The sequence below is a fragment of the Sebastes fasciatus genome, chromosome 15 (assembly GCF_043250625.1).
Source record: "Sebastes fasciatus isolate fSebFas1 chromosome 15, fSebFas1.pri, whole genome shotgun sequence".
Taxonomy (NCBI): domain Eukaryota; kingdom Metazoa; phylum Chordata; class Actinopteri; order Perciformes; family Sebastidae; genus Sebastes; species Sebastes fasciatus.
Window position 1 is genome coordinate 3,543,103 of NC_133809.1, and position 16,868 is coordinate 3,559,970.

Consider the following 16,868-nt stretch of genomic DNA (forward strand, 5'->3'; position numbering starts at 1 on the left):
ACAAAAAAGAGAGAATAAGAACATTTTTAATTTTTTCTTTTCATTTAAATGACTGAACTTTTGTTAAAGCAACTTTATATATATTTATGTGTGTGTGTGTATGTGTGTGTGTGTGTGTGTGTGTGTGTGTGTGTGTGGTTGACGTATAGTATTTTGAAAATCAGTCCTTTAAAGGGACTATTTGTAACTTTCAGAAATGCTTCTTAACAGCGACACCTGTGGCTGTGAAATCAACGAAAGTCAGCGTCGGGCTCGCGCTTGCTCGCTCTAAATATACCTGAACGAGCATCACTCAAAACAGTGAGGCGGCACACTTCAGCTAAAACCACAATATCACTCTATATTTCAGCTGCTTGGCAGTAATGTTAGCTGACCAGACGAAAGTCTCTCCATGAACATGATTTAGATCTGATCCTAGTGTTGGCTTTTCCTGCCTAAGTGCAGGCTGAAGCAGCGGCGCTCTGCAGCGTGTCTCCCTGCTCTCTCCGCCCGCAGCCGGAGAGCAGAGGAGACACCGGCACCCGGTCGGTAACGAGAGGGTAACGTTACTAGCTAAGGAGCTCCGTTACTTCACAAGACACAGAAAGCCTCTGTTGGTCTGGTGAAGCTGCAGCATTTTTTTTCTGCACAAACGTCCACTGTTCATTCACTAGATATTCTCAGAGCTAAACTAACTCTTCTGCAGTGAGGAGTGAGCGCGCGTTCACGTCTAGAGGTGGAGCGTGCTGTGAACGCGCGCTCTCTGAGCGAAGGCAGGCAGGCAGAGTTGGAGAGGCAGCTACATTTATGCGCGTACAAAGTTACAAATAGTCCCTTTAAGGCCTCAGGCCTCAGAGAAATTCAGTAAAAGTTGACTCTGTAAAGTAGCCCAGTTACCCCACTCCTCACTTTAACATGCATTATTATTATTATTATTATTATTATTATTATTATTATTATTATTATTATTATTATTATTATTAATAGATTATTATTAATAGATTATTATTAAGGTCTCCTCAGTAGTCACTGAATGCATTAGGACTGAGACAAGTTATCAATGACTAATCACATTGATCTGACAGTACAGTTACATCAAGTCAACTTCAATATCTGCAGGTTTCAGATCCTCTAACTGAAGAACTTGCTGCATGTGAGAATACGTGAACCTTAGTTACAATGCTAATGTTGTTAGTGTAAGACTGAAATTGTGTCATGTAAACATAGTTGTGCAAACATAGGTTTAGTATGTTATTGATTTGCTCTATTCCATTTTGTTTACACATATTTAGTGTTTACATTAATGTTAAGATATTCTGGTATCACATATTGTCAGCTACTGCTGGTATCACATATTGTCAGCTAGTCGGTGCTGTTCAGGGCTCTGGGAGTTTTATGTGTTGAGAGAAGAGGAGAAGAGAGAGAGAAAAAGGAGGAGTGGTTTATGGTTGGCAGTGAGGGAGCAGAGGGAGATGGCTTAATTGAACTGTGTTCAGGAGTTCACTAAAGTTATGAGGAAAACCCAGAACGAGTTGGACGACTTTATTCTTTCGCACACACCCAGGTCGCTTACACTAGAACTCAGTGTTCACCTGGTAGCTGCATCTGCATGCTGATGTTTCACCTTATCAGGAAAATACTCATAACCAGGAAATTGTACGTGCATGTGCACAGGTGTGTCCTCAACTCAAGTATGTAAGCAGTTAAAAAAAGATAGAATGATAAACTATAATCTAAACCTATATATATATATATATATATATATATATATATATATATATATATATATATATATATATATATATACATATATACTGTATATATCTCAGTATTGGAGAAGTTCAGTAAAAGTTGTCTCTGTAAAGTAGCCCAGTTATCCCTCTTTTATAGTCTTAAAGTGGAGAAATGGAGTTTCTGCTTTTTCTCACTCAGTGAAACGACTAAATAGTAGATTGATTGTTTGCTTTGTTTCTCAGACTACCGATATAAAGACGAAGAAAACAGCAACACATCACATTTGACTCCTAATAAAATAATCAGATGCAGGTTCTACTCCATATTACCGACGCTGAATGGATGTTGATCATAGTGTTGAATTAAAACCAAACAACATAAATGACACTTGTTCATCTGGTTTATTAGACTATTTTAAGAAGGAGAAAACAGTGGGCCTACATAAAGCGCTGCACTGTTACCCTTATTTAAAATAACAAAATAAAAACCCTTTTCTGACCAGTTTTCTGTTTATTTTTGTTGTTGTTCGGAATTAAATGCAATAATTGAATAAACTGATGTTACACAGACTCTGGAGATAAGATTAATAAAGTAATAAAGTAGTTACAATACCTTTTAGATGGTGGGAAAAAACTGCGTCACAAGGCTACTGACTGAAGAGGAAACACAAATGAAAACAAGCAGGAATTTACCTTCTTGAAGGGAGCCCATCCCTTCAAGCAGGAATTTACCTGCTTGAAGAGACAGAGAGAGAGACATCCCTCCCAAACTGCTCTATGACTTCCTCCCACATCTCTCTCTCTCTGTCTCTGAGAGAAAGAGATGTGTGTATATATATGTATATATATATGTATATATATATATATACATATATATATAAAAATGGGGGGGAAAAGTTTGTAAACTTGTGTTTGGTGGATTATTTCTCTGTTGTATCAATGCTAATGGTCATTGTATTTTACATGGTTGGAAAGCCTGTTTATTTACCTTCACAATGATGTCCAACTTGTAAGGATCATGCATTTGTGGGATGAGCAGCACAGCTGATTATGTAGCTGGTAGCGCCCAAGAAAAATGTTCCAAAATGCTCCGTCAATGGTAAACAGTGTGTTCTCCTGTTGGTATTGACTCTTGTTTTGAGGTGTTTGGTGGATTGGATGATTGAACTCTCCATCAGTAACAAGGAACAAACAAGACATATTGGCTATTTGACACTTTATTCATTTAATACACCGTCAGGAGCCTCAGTAGCGGTGGAAGCTTAAAAGTCACCTGTGTGTTGAGGGGTTGGGCTTAAGTAGTTTGTGTGTTGGCTTTGCCAAGAGTTTTAGGGTCAGGTTTAAGTAGTTCATTAGTTTCACTTTTGCCTCTCGTTCACCTGTGTCGCAGTGTTTTCCACCATCTAAAGGTATTGTAACTAAGTCTTTTATATACTTTAATGAATTGTATACTATCATCATTTTATTCAATTATATTATTCAATCTGCTCAACAAAAAACAAAACAGAAAAACAGATCAGAATTTATTTTGTGTGAGTGAAAAAGGAGAACGACAGTGTGCTTCAGGCGACTGTTTTACTCGTCTTCACATGAAAACAAAACTAGTTTTATTTCTGTTTTTCTGTTATTTTCTTCAGGTCATTTATTTTGTTGTTTAACTGAGCAAAACAAGTGGACAAAAGCTGAAACTCAACCTGCATTTATCTTTCTCTATTTTCTTACTGGTCACACAACAACTTACATAACTGGTCTCTGTTTGGGCCTTTACCCCGTATAATACTCATATTATGATGAAGTTAAGTTCTGGAAACTTTTCTGATACCTACTTGGTAGTTTCTGTGTTTCCAGCAGTGGATGTCTAATAATCTAATCTCCCACCCTGGTGGTCTTTCTCTCTTGTCTACTAGAATCTGTACCAGCGAAATGTCCCTTCTCAAGTAAGCTTTAATTAACATTAAAATGTAACTGCATTGATTGACACGGTTAAGGTTAAATAACATACTTGGTTAAAACTACAGTTGGCAACTTTTATAAAAAAATTACTTTTTGTCCTGTTTGCCCAAACTGTCACTATATCCTGTAATATCATCTGTAAAAAGATCAGGTTCCTCTTCAAGACTGTTAGAGACAAAAATGACATGATTACGGGGTCGTGTGTGATTATCTTTCTTCCAGACACGTTTGGGAAAGTCTACGTATTTTTTCTTCACAAGATATCGAAGAAAGCCGCCCCTCTCCTAACCAGAAGTAAACTTTTACTGACATTAAAATGTTGCCTCATTATGAACATTTTGTACAGTCACACATCACATGTAGAACCTCTTCTGCTTTATTCCACACCCTGTTATCATGTTTGAAATCAAGTTGTTCTTAATGTTTATTTTTATACTGATGAAGTAACAGTAACTATCACTTGCTGCAGGTCGGACTTTGATTCTTCCTGAGAGGCGACGGTGAAGGAGGAGAAGAAGAAGAAGAAGAAGAAGAAGAAGAAGAAGAAGAAGTCGTCAAACCCCTGCACCGATGGTTTCAAAGAAGGATCCTCTCTCATGTAAGTTTTTATTAACATTAAAATGTAACTGCATTCATGAACATTTTGCACACACACAGTTGGGTTAGGTAAATAATAATAGGTTAGGTAAATAAGGTTATTATATATTATAACTATTTATTAACTGATTAAATACTTAAGTTGAGGACACACCTGTTTGGACTAATCGATTAGTCGATGAAATTGTACGAGTGTTAGTCTTTGGTCGAGGACAGCCCTACAAATGAGCCTCATTGCAAAAACCGTCCAAGTCTTGCAGCGCTAATAGCCACCTCTAAACTCTGATGGCCTCCTCCTGAAATATACAGATATTTATTAAAATACCAAACTCCAAAAGAGACCATTCCAGCTCTTTGCTCCAGTGTGTCCCTTTGACAGATCCATGTAAGTGTCTTGTAGGTAAAGTGTGTTTTTCTGATGATCACATGAATAACAGAGAGTTTATTATCAGAAGGACACTGTTACTCTACCAGATATCTTAAATATCTGTTAAAGTGATTGTTGGAGCCATAATGTAGTTTGTTTTATTTGATCCTTCCTTCAACACAAGGTGACATGCAGTTCTGACATTGACCACAAATAGACAAAAATTAGAGGATTACTGCGTGTGTGCGTGTGATTCTTTCTTCCAGACAGGTTATGGAAAGTTGGCGTACTGAGTCTGGCGAGTTACAAGGTCGTGTTAAAAATTTTTAAGATAGATGCTTCTCTCATAACCAGAAGTAAGTTTTTACTGACATTAAAATGTTGTCTCAGTATGAACATTTTATACAGTCACACAATCTGTTAACCTCATAAACATTCTTTCACACTCTTTTTGAATATATCCTGATGAAGCTGTGAACATCATTAAAACCTTTCCAGCATGGTTACATTCATCTTTTCTGTCGCTGACAGACACTAAAGTCAGTAAAATCATCTTCCTTTTCTTGTAGATCAGAACAGCTGTGAATGTTTGGGCCTTTACATCCTTATAATACTCATATTGTCCTAGATTCAAGATTCAAGATGTTTCTTGTCACACTGGTTATACAAGTACAATCGTGTGAAATACTTTTTGCTGAGAAGCTCCATTAAGAAAACAGTAAGTATATTTATATATCTATATACTGTATATATACACATATGGGAGCAGTAGAGGTCGATACTATAAAAATATTGCACAGGCATTTTTAAAAAAAATGTTTTTATCTTGCACATATTGCATTGATTGAAGTAATGCACTTGTTTATTGCACTTTTTGTGAGGGAGAGAGTGTTGTATGATTTATCTGTTTAAGAGTCTGATGGCCTGGGGGAAAAAACTGTTCCTCAGTCTGCTGGTGAGAGTCCGGGGGGGTTTGTTGTCCTTAATGACCCTCAGGGACTTCCTGAGGCACCGCTGGGTGTAAAGCTCCTGCAGGCCGGGCAGCTCGCACCCGGTGATGTGTTGGGCCGAGCGCACCACCCTTCCCAGCGCCTTACGGTCCACGTTGGTGCAGCTGCCGTACAGGTGGTGAAGCAGCCTGTCAGGAGGCTCTCTATGGTGCCCCGGTAGAAGTCCCTGAGGATTTGCGGTTTCAGTCTGAAAGTCTTGAGTCGCCTCAGAGCGTACAGTCTCTGCTGGGTCTTCCTGACTACAGCGGTGGTGTGGGTGGCCCATGTCAAGTCCTTATGGATGTTGACACCCAGGTATTTAAAGGTGTCCACCCTCTCCACCGCTGTGCCGTTGATGGTGACTGGTGGGTGAGTGCAACACCCCCTCCTGTAATCCACAATGACCTCCTTGGTCTTTGAGACGTTCAGGGAGAGGTGGTTGTTCTGACACCACTGTTCCAATGTGGTCACCTCTTCCCTGTAGGCCGTCTCGTCGCCATGGGAGATCAACCCCACAACTGCTGTGTCGTCCGCAAACTTCACGATGGTGTTTGAAATTCTTGTTGCCACACAGTCGTGGGTGTAGGTGTAATCCACGAACTGCATACTCACATAGGTGTCCCTTGCTTCCAGGTGGGAGAGGGCGGTGTGTAGGATGTGGGCGATGGCGTCCTCTGTAGCTAGAATGATCCCATGTGATGAAGTTAAAGTGGGAACTACTTTAAACAGTGGGAACAGAATCAACTTTTACTTAAATTCTCTGATTCCTACTTGGTAGTTTCTGTGTTTCCAGCAGTGGATGTTTGCTAATTTAATCTCCCACCCTGGTGGTCTTTCTCTCTTGTCTACCAGACTGAGTGCAGAAAGCTTCAAGATGAGGCGCCGCAGAAGGTCAATCAGTCCCGTTCTTGATTTCAAAGAAGGATCCTCTCTCATGTAAGTTTTTATTAACATCAAAATGTAACTGCTTTCATGAACATTTTGCACACACACAGTTGGGTTAGGTAAATAATAATAGGTTAGGTAAATAAGGTTATTATATATTATAACTATTTATTAACTGATTAAATACTTGAGTAGAGGACACACCTGTTCTGAGTCTTATCTGGGTTGTGAAAGGTTAAATATCAGTGATCAGATGCAGCCACCAGGTTTGTTACTAAAACACTGAGGGGTGAATTCACAAAAGGATTGTGCAGCTTTTGTAGCCGCTAAACCTGCACAAATAAGACAAAAAGAAACTCTCAAAGAGGGTGAAATACACCCGTAACTGTGCTGCTTAGCCAACAGCGTCTCGGTGCTCCTGTGATAATTACACATATTTAAATTAGGAAATATTCTGACATTTGGTGCAAAATTGTCCCTTTACTATTCACATGAGTAGAACTGCCCCTCTTAGTGGATTAGTTGAATAATTAGTTGTTTTGGTCTCAGTTGACTTAGATGTCAGGACATAAACTGCTGTTCAAAGAAATGACTGACAGCACATAAACATACACGGTTATCTGAAGTTAGGAGCGTTTGCTGAATCTGACGTGACACACTTGTACGACGGTACGAAAAGAAGTATGAGAAAGTTAAGATAAGAATATGAAGATGTTCTTGCATGAGGTCCGTTGTTTGTTGTAGCTATTATGGGACTCAGGACTATTTATTTATAGGAAATAGTGACATTAGTACATTGTCCCTATTGTTATTTTATTTATCTTTCTTTCTGTTATTCCATCTCTCTTTATCTAGTATTTCTCAAATTAGTTTCCATAAAACTGACAAATATTATCGTGATATAAATGTACATATGGCATGATAGACATGTTTATCCATATCGCCCACCTACACTTGCAGCTTAAATCTTAATACCCACTGTATGCATTTTAAATAATGTGCTGTGTTTGAAACAGGAAAAGAGACGAGGTGATCCAGGAGACGAATGTTGGAAGTGGGATGGAAACTTTTTTGCAGCATCAGCTATCAGGGACTTTTGCTGAACTGCTTATCGTATTGGTCATGCTGCTAGCACTGCTGCTGCAGCTGCTGGTGGGGATGCTGCTGTGGCTTCTACACACATTATAATCCTGCGTTGCTAATTTCCTAAAAAAACAATGTATTGACTGATACAAAAATAATAAAATAAAATAATCCCTCTCAATCATCACTTATGTCCCACTAGAAGTGTGTTGTGTTGTCTGTTTCTGCAGAGACCCTGCAGCCTTCTGCCCGTATTTCCTCTATCCTTCTTATTTTGCTTTACTCGGGACGCTTCCCCTTATGAACAAGTAGTATACTTCAAGTTTATTTCATGAAGTATACTTTCTGTAGTAAGTATACTAATATCAATGTAGTATACTTGTAAGTTTACTAATTCAATACTTATTGGGACTAAATTGGCTTTTTAGTTATAAAAGGATACTTTAAGTGTAAGAACATTCAGCTTTGAGTACACAACTAGTTTACATCTAAGTTGTATTCTGTACTGCAACTATACTCTGAACTATACTACAAGTGAATAGGTATACTGTTAGTTTAATAGTTATATACTTACAAGCCAAGTATACCTTTCTGTATAAGGCAAGAATACTTAATTATACTTTTCTTATCTCAATCAAAAGATTAAGTATAAGCCAAGTATACTTAGACTTTACTGTATACTTGTCTGTATAAGCCAAGTATACTTAAGTATATCTCTGATAAGTACATACAAATAAACTGAAAGTATACCCTCTTATTTTAAGTTTAAAATAAGTATACTAATAGCACACTAAACTTCTATTGGTAAGGGTCTGGTCGTCTGGCCCCACGTGGGGGTGTAACCTCCAGCCAATAACGGCGTGCAGGGTGTGCAGCCCGTTCAGGTGGTCAAATACCACCGCTTTGTCACGTCCCTCGGCTTCTGATACCAAGACACAAGCATTAGGCTACACATCAATGGGCACAAGTCCTCCTTTAGATGCTTTGTGGCCGTATTTGACGGATGAGAACGGGGCCAACGAATGTTGCATATTATACCTTTAAGAAAAGTTCTCTTTAAACAAAGCAAATCCATTTAATCAACAATAATTTCTATTGTTATTCTGAGTTTGTTTTAACCTGCTGTGGTTCCTGCTTTGAACTTGTTGACCTTTGAACTTGTTGACCTTTGAACTTGTTGACCTTTTACCTTTTAGTGCCATTGATACCCAAAGAAAACAACAATATTCACCTGAAGAAGGTTGTGTGTGGTTGCTCTGGATGTCGTCTCTAGACTCTCAGCACAGAGAGGACGGAGCAGACTGAGGGGTTCTTCTGAAGAAGTCATTTTAAGATTAAACAACTGTTACACCGTGTCCTAACTGGAGACGACGTGAGCGTCAGCGACAAAATCAGCTTGATTACATTGTTTTTATTCCATCACTGTACAATATCAATTTCCACTTGTGCAATTGTGTTAATGGTCTTTTTTTACTGTGTTGTATCTTGCTTTTTGTTTTTACTGATGCTTCTTGTTTCTGCACTATCCCCTTTGCTGCTGTACACTGCAAATTTACCCGCTGTGGGACTAATAAAGGAATATCTTATCTTTTCTATAAATAGCAGATAGATCCTATCCTGACATGGATATATATTTTCATACTGTTGGATCATCTGTGAAGATTTCAAGTCTTTTGTTGTATTATTATTATTCTGTTGAATAAATCAAGTGTTCATACATCGGTGGAGTCGATTGTGTGTTTTTGAAAAGGGGATTCATCCATTAACAGATAAACAGAAGGGAAACATTGTCTGGTATAAAAATCTATGATTTAGAAGCTGCAGCTTCCTGAGAAACTTGATTTGACTAACTCACACTGCTGAAGCCTCAAATTAACTTCAAATAAACCTTTGAATTTCGTTTAATCAGAAGTTTAAAGTAGCATAAAATGGAAAAAAAATACTTCAACATTTATTTTATAACTACTTTATTTTAAAAATATCTATTTATTAATATTTTATTTATAAATACATTTATTTAATTGTATTTAACAGGGAAACACCAAGAGGGAATTTCATACCAAAAATACCATACATTTGGAAGATACCAGCTTAATTTGACTAACTCACTTTGATGAAATTTCAAATTAACTTCAAATAAAACTTTGCATTCTTTTTATTTGAGGTTTAAAGTAGCATAAAAGGGAAAGTACAAAAAATATTTTATAACTTTTATTTTATTTTATATTTTTTTATTTTATTCCCTACATCCATTAAACTTAACTGTCCATTTAAAAGCAGGGACTATTTAATAATTTAATATTGATAAAAAGTTATAAAATAGAGACACAGTTTTGAAGTCCTAACACAATCTATGTAGTGCATCAAACTATATTTAAATACAATAAACAAAGGTTTTGTTTTAGTGAATTTACATTTATGTGCTATTTAGTACACAATTAACATCACTTTGTTACCAGATATTTAAGACATGTGGTCTAGTAACAGTGTGATAAAAACTCTTATTTTTCTGTTATTATTCATATGATCATATAAAAACACACTTTACCTACAAGACGCTTAACATGGAGTCAAAGGGACACACTGGAGCAAAGAGCTGGAACGACTTCTACTACATTTATAATCTCTTTTGGAGTTTTAGCAGTTTTAATAAAATGTCTGTATTTTATATCCAATAAGCTTTTCTGTTGTTCCAGATAAAGCTCTAACGGTTTGATGAATTTTACACCTGAATCATATATTTTTATAGCAGTTCCTCTTCATTCTGTTCTTCTGTTAAAGGATGAATCCACTTTTCCAAAAGACACGATCGACACCACAAATGTATAAACACTTGATTTTATTCTCAACAGAATAATCCAACGAAGGGTGTAGAAGCGTTTTCAGCGTAATAAATGAAGCGCTGGGATAAAAAAGGACTGTAATCAGGGCGGGCTTTAAAGTGCAGGTGATTTATAACATAAACTCTTCATTAACGTATAACTGAGGACAGTCTGAGAGCTGCACAGAGAGAGTATCACAGTATGACCATACTCCTCAGATTCATTCATTTAACTGATAAACAACTACAGATATTGGTGTTTAAAGATGCACTGGGCAAATGTGCTTCAAATGGAAGTAAAAAATTTAATTATTATATTGAATTAAACTGCAGAAATGCAGCAATTAACCAATTTTAAGTCAACCGAACAGCCAACATCACCGGTCTGATTTAGATATTTAGACTTCACCTGAAGGGATTATGCATCTTATTAAATATAACAAATACAAGCTGCTATATAACTGAAGAACTGCAAACTCCTCCTAATGAATGCAATCATTATTGGTGTTTAAATTGATTTTCAGGAGCATCAGAAACACCAACTCGCAGATGCCTTAACGCTGTTTCCATCCCACTTCAGCCACCAAACTCCTGGATCACCTCGTCACTTCTCCTGATAGAAACACAGCACATTATTTAAAATGCATACAGATTTCTTGACCCATTGTGCGCAACAAGAAGCTGGTTCTTCTGCCTGTAACATTCAGCCTCTGCATTAGATGTTCTGAGCAGAACGTGGCTGAACTACCAGGATCCAAAAAGGCATAGGTTTCAATAATGCGATTTCCTTTGGCAGATTTCACCTTCACAGGGAGAATGGATAGAACACACCGGTCCTCACCAGCCCCTGTATGTCCACATGTTTTGAATGAAGATGGCTGTTGAGATGGTTCCTGCTGCCAAGCTGTTGCATGCCTTTTGATATGAAGCACAGTGGGATGAGTTTGTCCACAAACCTTGCATGTCATGCGCCTCTCGCAATCCCTGCTCATGTGACCATCACCTAAGCATGCAAAGCAAACTCCCTTTTCCCTCAGAAACAGAATTTTCTCCTTGTGCTTCCTTCCCTTGAACTGTTTGCACTCGTCCAATGAGTGACTACGAGCGCAGCAGAGACATTCAGCCTTTTCAGCCTTGGCTGGATCTGATGTTGGTTCCTTAGCCTCCTCGGGCAAGTCCTTAGATGTTACTGTGGTGGCGACAATGTTTCCCTTCACCTTGTACCCAGACTGTGGCTTAAACCTGGTGAGAGGCTTCGTCCCAGTAACGCCAGATGATGGTTCCTGTATGTTGCCAAACAGCGGGTCGGAAAGAATTCTGACACGACGCTCCATGAATGTGACCAGATCAATGAAGTAAGCTCTGTAATTGCTTCTCTCCATTATGTCGTGAGCTACTGTCCTCCACTGTTCCCTCATTTTTAATGCCAACTTTGAACTGATGGCTCTCATGTTTACAGGCATATCCAGTTCTTCCATGTACTGGAGTTCCCCCATCACGTTACAACAGCCACGTAAGAACAAAGAGTACGCTTGGAGTGCTTTCACGTCCTCAGATTTTATTGTTTGCCAAGCCAAAGCCTTTTCAATATAAGCAGTTGTGATTTTGTGCTGATTTCCAAAGTGTTCCTGTAGAAGACCCTTCGCCACTGCATAGCCACGCTCAGGAGCCATATGTTGGCAGCTACGCACCAGTTCCTGCGGCTGTCCTCTGGTAAATTGTTCCAAATAATACAAACAATCTGCTTTTCCTGCCTTTTCCTCCACTCCTTGCTCAAAGGCTTTGATGAATGTCCTGTATTGGAGAGGATCCCCTTCAAATAAGGGAATATCTCTCGGTGGTAGAGACAGTGAATGCTGCTGCTGAACCAAAGCAGCTGTTATTTCATTTTGTCTGTGCATGATGGTAAGTATGTCCACAGGTGGATGTTGACCGACCAGATGCTGGTATGTAGGCTGCCTTTCCTTCTCCTTTAACTGAGCAGTTGTTGGTTGGTACTGACGATGCTGTGATGTTCCCAACAAATTGTTTTCCTGCTGATGTTCATTTGGCCTGTGTTGATGTTTTGAAGCAGCTTTTAGCCCATGCTGAGTTTCCTTTGGTCTCACATCCGATGGCCTATTAGACAGTAATGATCCTTTTGTCATATCATTTTGATGTGATGATTTCCATGATCCAGGTTTGTATTCCTTTGCAGAAGGATTCAATACATTTGCAGATTCCATTTTCCTTTTTTCCCTTTCCAAATAGGAATTCATGCCATTTGATGGTCCTTGAGAGGAGCTTCCCACATCATATGCCCTCAATACTGCTAACTTAGCAGTGGATGCAGCTAGTTCAGCTTCCAAGTCAAGCTGCTCTCTTTTCCTCTTCAGCTGCTGTTCTTGCTCCTCCAAAGCTTGTCTTTCTTTTAAAGCTGCAACGCGAGCCATGAGTGCAGCTCTGTCTGCCTCCACCTTTATTCTGGCAGAGGATGTGGTACTGGACTTACCACTGTTCACACTTTTGTGGCTTGAGTGTTTGCTACCAACATTAGAAACACTGGGTCTTTCCCATTTGTGCTTTTATACGGTTTGACTCCTCTCCTCGACTCCTCTCCTCGCGTCTTAGTCCCGCCCAGGGGAGATGCGAGCGGAGGAGGCGAGGAAAAGACTCGAGGAGGGAGGAAACGAGGAAATATGTTTTTAGAGACATGAGACGTCGTTTCCTCTGAAGCGTCACGTGAAGCGACCTCCGTTTCTGATGACAGCAGCAGCTGATCACATCTGGATCAGCTGTCAGTCGGCTTCAACAGCTGTAACAGCTTAATTATGTCTGAACTGATCTAATACTAATAAAGAAACAGAGTTATCAGAGCAGCAGTGTTTCTCTCTGTTTAACAAACACCTGCACATGAATAACAGCTGCAGTCTGTGTTTCTACTGTGGACTGAGTCCTGCTTAGAGGACCAGGAACCATCTCTACTGTGGACTGAGTCCTGCTTAGAGGACCAGGAACCATCTCTACTGTGGACTGAGTCCTGCTTAGAGGACCAGGAACCATCTCTACTGGATCAATATCTTTATATTATTGATTCATTATTAGCGTCTGTAGTTATTGATATTCTGACAGTAGAAGTTATGTATTAGGCTGAATGTTTCAGAGAAAATGTAAATGATGTAACTCATATCAAACCCGACACTCAGGAATTATCAGCCTCACGTGACTGAATGAAAACGAGGATAAATGATGTAAAAGGTGTAAGAGACAGACTCTCCTTCTCTCTCTGACTTTAACTGGATCCATAATAAAAGTTAATGAGTGAAATAACAGATCATCAAAAGAAAACTTTCTAATAATTGAAGAAAGTTGATTGAGGTCAGTTCCTTGTCAGGTTTTATAAAACCCTCTCAGTGTCAGACTCCTTCAGTGACGGTGTGTGAATCAGAGATGCTGCAGGTCCTTCTGCTGCTGGATCACTTCACCATCAACTCGGTTCGTCTGCTGTTCACACCTACAATTAACATAGGTTATAACTAGACGGTGAATCAGAAGACAACTAAACTATAAATCTGTGATCTGTCTTCACTCCGGTATGAAACTGCAGTGATGTTGATGTATCAGGTCAGTCTGATCGGCGCAGCATCCAATCAATAACTGATATCCAATAAGGGGGCGTGTCGGTCGATGATAAACTTCCACACTGGAGGATGCACTGGTGTATCCTCGCTCATGGCTCCTCCACAAGCCTCCTCGCTCCTCGATCCTCGCTCCTCGATGCGCTTTTTATGAATTGGGACGTCCTGGAGGACTGAGATCGATTTCCAGGTCAGCGCCGGAGGATCGAGGAGACGAGGAGACGAGGAGGCGAAAAATGATGAAATGAGAAGCACCTACTGTCATCTGGATGAATATCATCCTCATTATTACCCTTTTCATGTGTGTCACCTTCAGTGTATGAAACCCACCTTTTTGCCTCAGCAATACACTCATTAGGTGTCAGCATTTTTGCATTAAACCATGTTACATATTTTTCTTTTTCCTCACATGGCAACAAAACCAACAGAGATTCATGTATACATTTTGCTTCATCACACACATTAAACAACTCTTCAAGAGCATTTTGTACCTGTTCTTTATCACCCATTAGCATCAAACTTTGCATTGATTTTCTTATGTTTGTTACTTTGTTTAGCTGAGCCCTTCTGCCCTCTTGCAACTTTTACAGTTTATCAGCAAGCGCTTTTACGGTGAGCTTTACTACCCGCTTCTCAGCTGGTGTTTTAAGTCTACTACTGTAGCTACTGAGGTGATTAGCCCTGGACTGACGCGCTTTTCGCTGTAGATGTTACCTTTAGTTGTCTGTTGTGTTGAACAAAACTGATCCTCAGGCCGCTCGTTGGTTTCACAATAACAGTTCATTTATTGGTAATAGTGTAGTAAAGAAGAATGTCCCGTTACCATAGCAACAAGCAAACAACAACAACACGGCAAACAATTCAGCATCCCTGCGTTCAAAACCCTTTGACTTTCCCGGCTAAACCTTGACGCCAACAACACACCTCCTTACCGATATACCCGTGGCTGGGTCAGTCAATTAATACAGTGCCACTTAGTGTTCCTAAAAGTGAATTACACCACAACCTCAGTATGTCAGCATCATGTTTTGGCTCTTACACACATTAAACCAACACCGTATCTTAAGCACTGACCAAAAAGGAAGAGCCTAATAAAGTAAAGTAACATAGAAGCCCACTCCTATACGATGTTAACATAAAACATAAAGCGTCTTCTCATAACTTTTATGACAAGAATCGTACTCTAAATCGTAACAGACAGATTTAAGACAGGATTCTATATAAAAATAAATTGAATTGAAATTCAACTGAATAAGACAACTTAGAAAATATTGGATTTATATGGCCCTTTTCGATTAAATGAAAACTGAAGAACTGAAAACTCATCATAATAAAAGCAATCATTATTGGTGTTCAAAGTGATTTTGAACAAAAGTTAAAGCATCAGAAACACCAACTTGCAGATGCCTCAACGCTGTTTCCATCCCACTTCAGCCACCAAACTCCTGGATCACCTCGTCTCTTCTCCTGTTAGAAACACAGCACATTATTTAAAATACAGACAGTAGGTACTAAGATTTAAGCTGCAAGTGGAGGTGGGCGATATGGATAAACATGTCTATCATGGTATACCTAATTTTAAACCATGATAACCTATGTTGTGAATATATCAGTTTTATGGAAACTAATTTGAGAAATACTAGATAAAGATAGATAGAATAACAGAAAGAAAGATAGATTAAATAACAAGTAGGGACAATGTACTAATAGGGAATGTCTGAAAAAAATAGTGAATTGTTCCCATATAGGTTGATCACATTTACCATAAGTTATCATTAAGTTATAATCAAAACTAAACACCTTCTGAAAATCAATCACTTCAACATCCTGCTCCATCATATGGGATCATTCTAGGACAATATAGGAATATTGTGCCAGATTCCATCCACTGCTGGAAACACAGAAACTACCAAGTAGGCATCAGAGAATGTAAGTAAAAGTAGATTCTGTTCCCACTCAATGATTTAAGGATATAAAGGCCCAAACATTCACAGCTGTTCTGGTCTACAAGAAAAGGAAGATGATTTTACTGACTTTAGTGTCTGTCAGCGACAGAAAAGATGAATGTAACCATGCTGGAAAGGTTTTAATGATGTTCACAGCTTCATCAGGATATATTCAAAAAGAGTGTGAAAGAATGTTTATGACGTTAACAGATTAGACTCACGGAGGGTATGAAGACTGGACCGAAACAACATCTGCCTCAAAAGCCCTCCAAGTCCGAGTCCGAGTCCGACCTGCAGCAAGTGATAGTTACTGTTACTTCATCAGTATGAAAATAAACATTAAAAACAACTTGATTTCAAACATGATAACAGGGTGTGGAATAAAGCAGAAGAGGTTCTACATGTGATGTGTGACTGTACAAAATGAAATGAAAATGATGCTACTTTCTGTGAACAGTCCCGTCTCACACACCTGACTGTCATCACCTGAGGAGTTTACCTATATACACTTCCTACATTAATGCTCCACCCTGTGGTCAATGTCAGAACTGCATGTCACCTTGTGTTGAAGGAAGGATCAAATAAAACAAACTACATTATGGCTCCAACAATCACTTTGTTAACAGATATTTAAGATATCTGGTAGAGTAACAGTGTCCTTCTGATATTAAACTCTCTGTTATTCATGTGATCATCAGAAAAACACACTTTACCTACAAGACACTTACATGGATCTGTCAAAGGGACACACTGGAGCAAAGAGCTGGAATGGTCTCTTTTGGAGTTTGGTATTTTAATAAATATCTGTATATTTCAGGAGGAGGCCATCAGAGTTTAGAGATTACTAATAAGATGTTGTTTTTAAACCAGTTGTCAAAAAATAAACTTTTCTGTTGAC

The 16,868-nt window shown here is 38.8% G+C and overlaps 1 protein-coding gene and 2 long non-coding RNA genes across 3 annotated transcripts in view; 2 read left to right on the top strand and 1 right to left on the bottom strand.

Moving 5' to 3' along the window:
* LOC141783620 (uncharacterized) overlaps window positions 1–16,868 on the bottom strand; it is a 218,608-nt gene that overhangs the window by 124,855 nt on the left and 76,885 nt on the right. The gene's annotated exons all lie outside the window — the stretch shown is intronic.
* Window positions 3,618–4,344, top strand: LOC141783304 (uncharacterized). Its single transcript, XR_012597246.1, has 3 exons — window positions 3,618–3,649; window positions 3,888–3,959; window positions 4,135–4,344. It is a non-coding gene; the product is annotated as an uncharacterized LOC141783304 (long non-coding RNA).
* Window positions 6,415–9,305, top strand: LOC141783305 (uncharacterized). The gene is made up of 2 exons (XR_012597247.1): window positions 6,415–6,554; window positions 7,520–9,305. It is a non-coding gene; the product is annotated as an uncharacterized LOC141783305 (long non-coding RNA).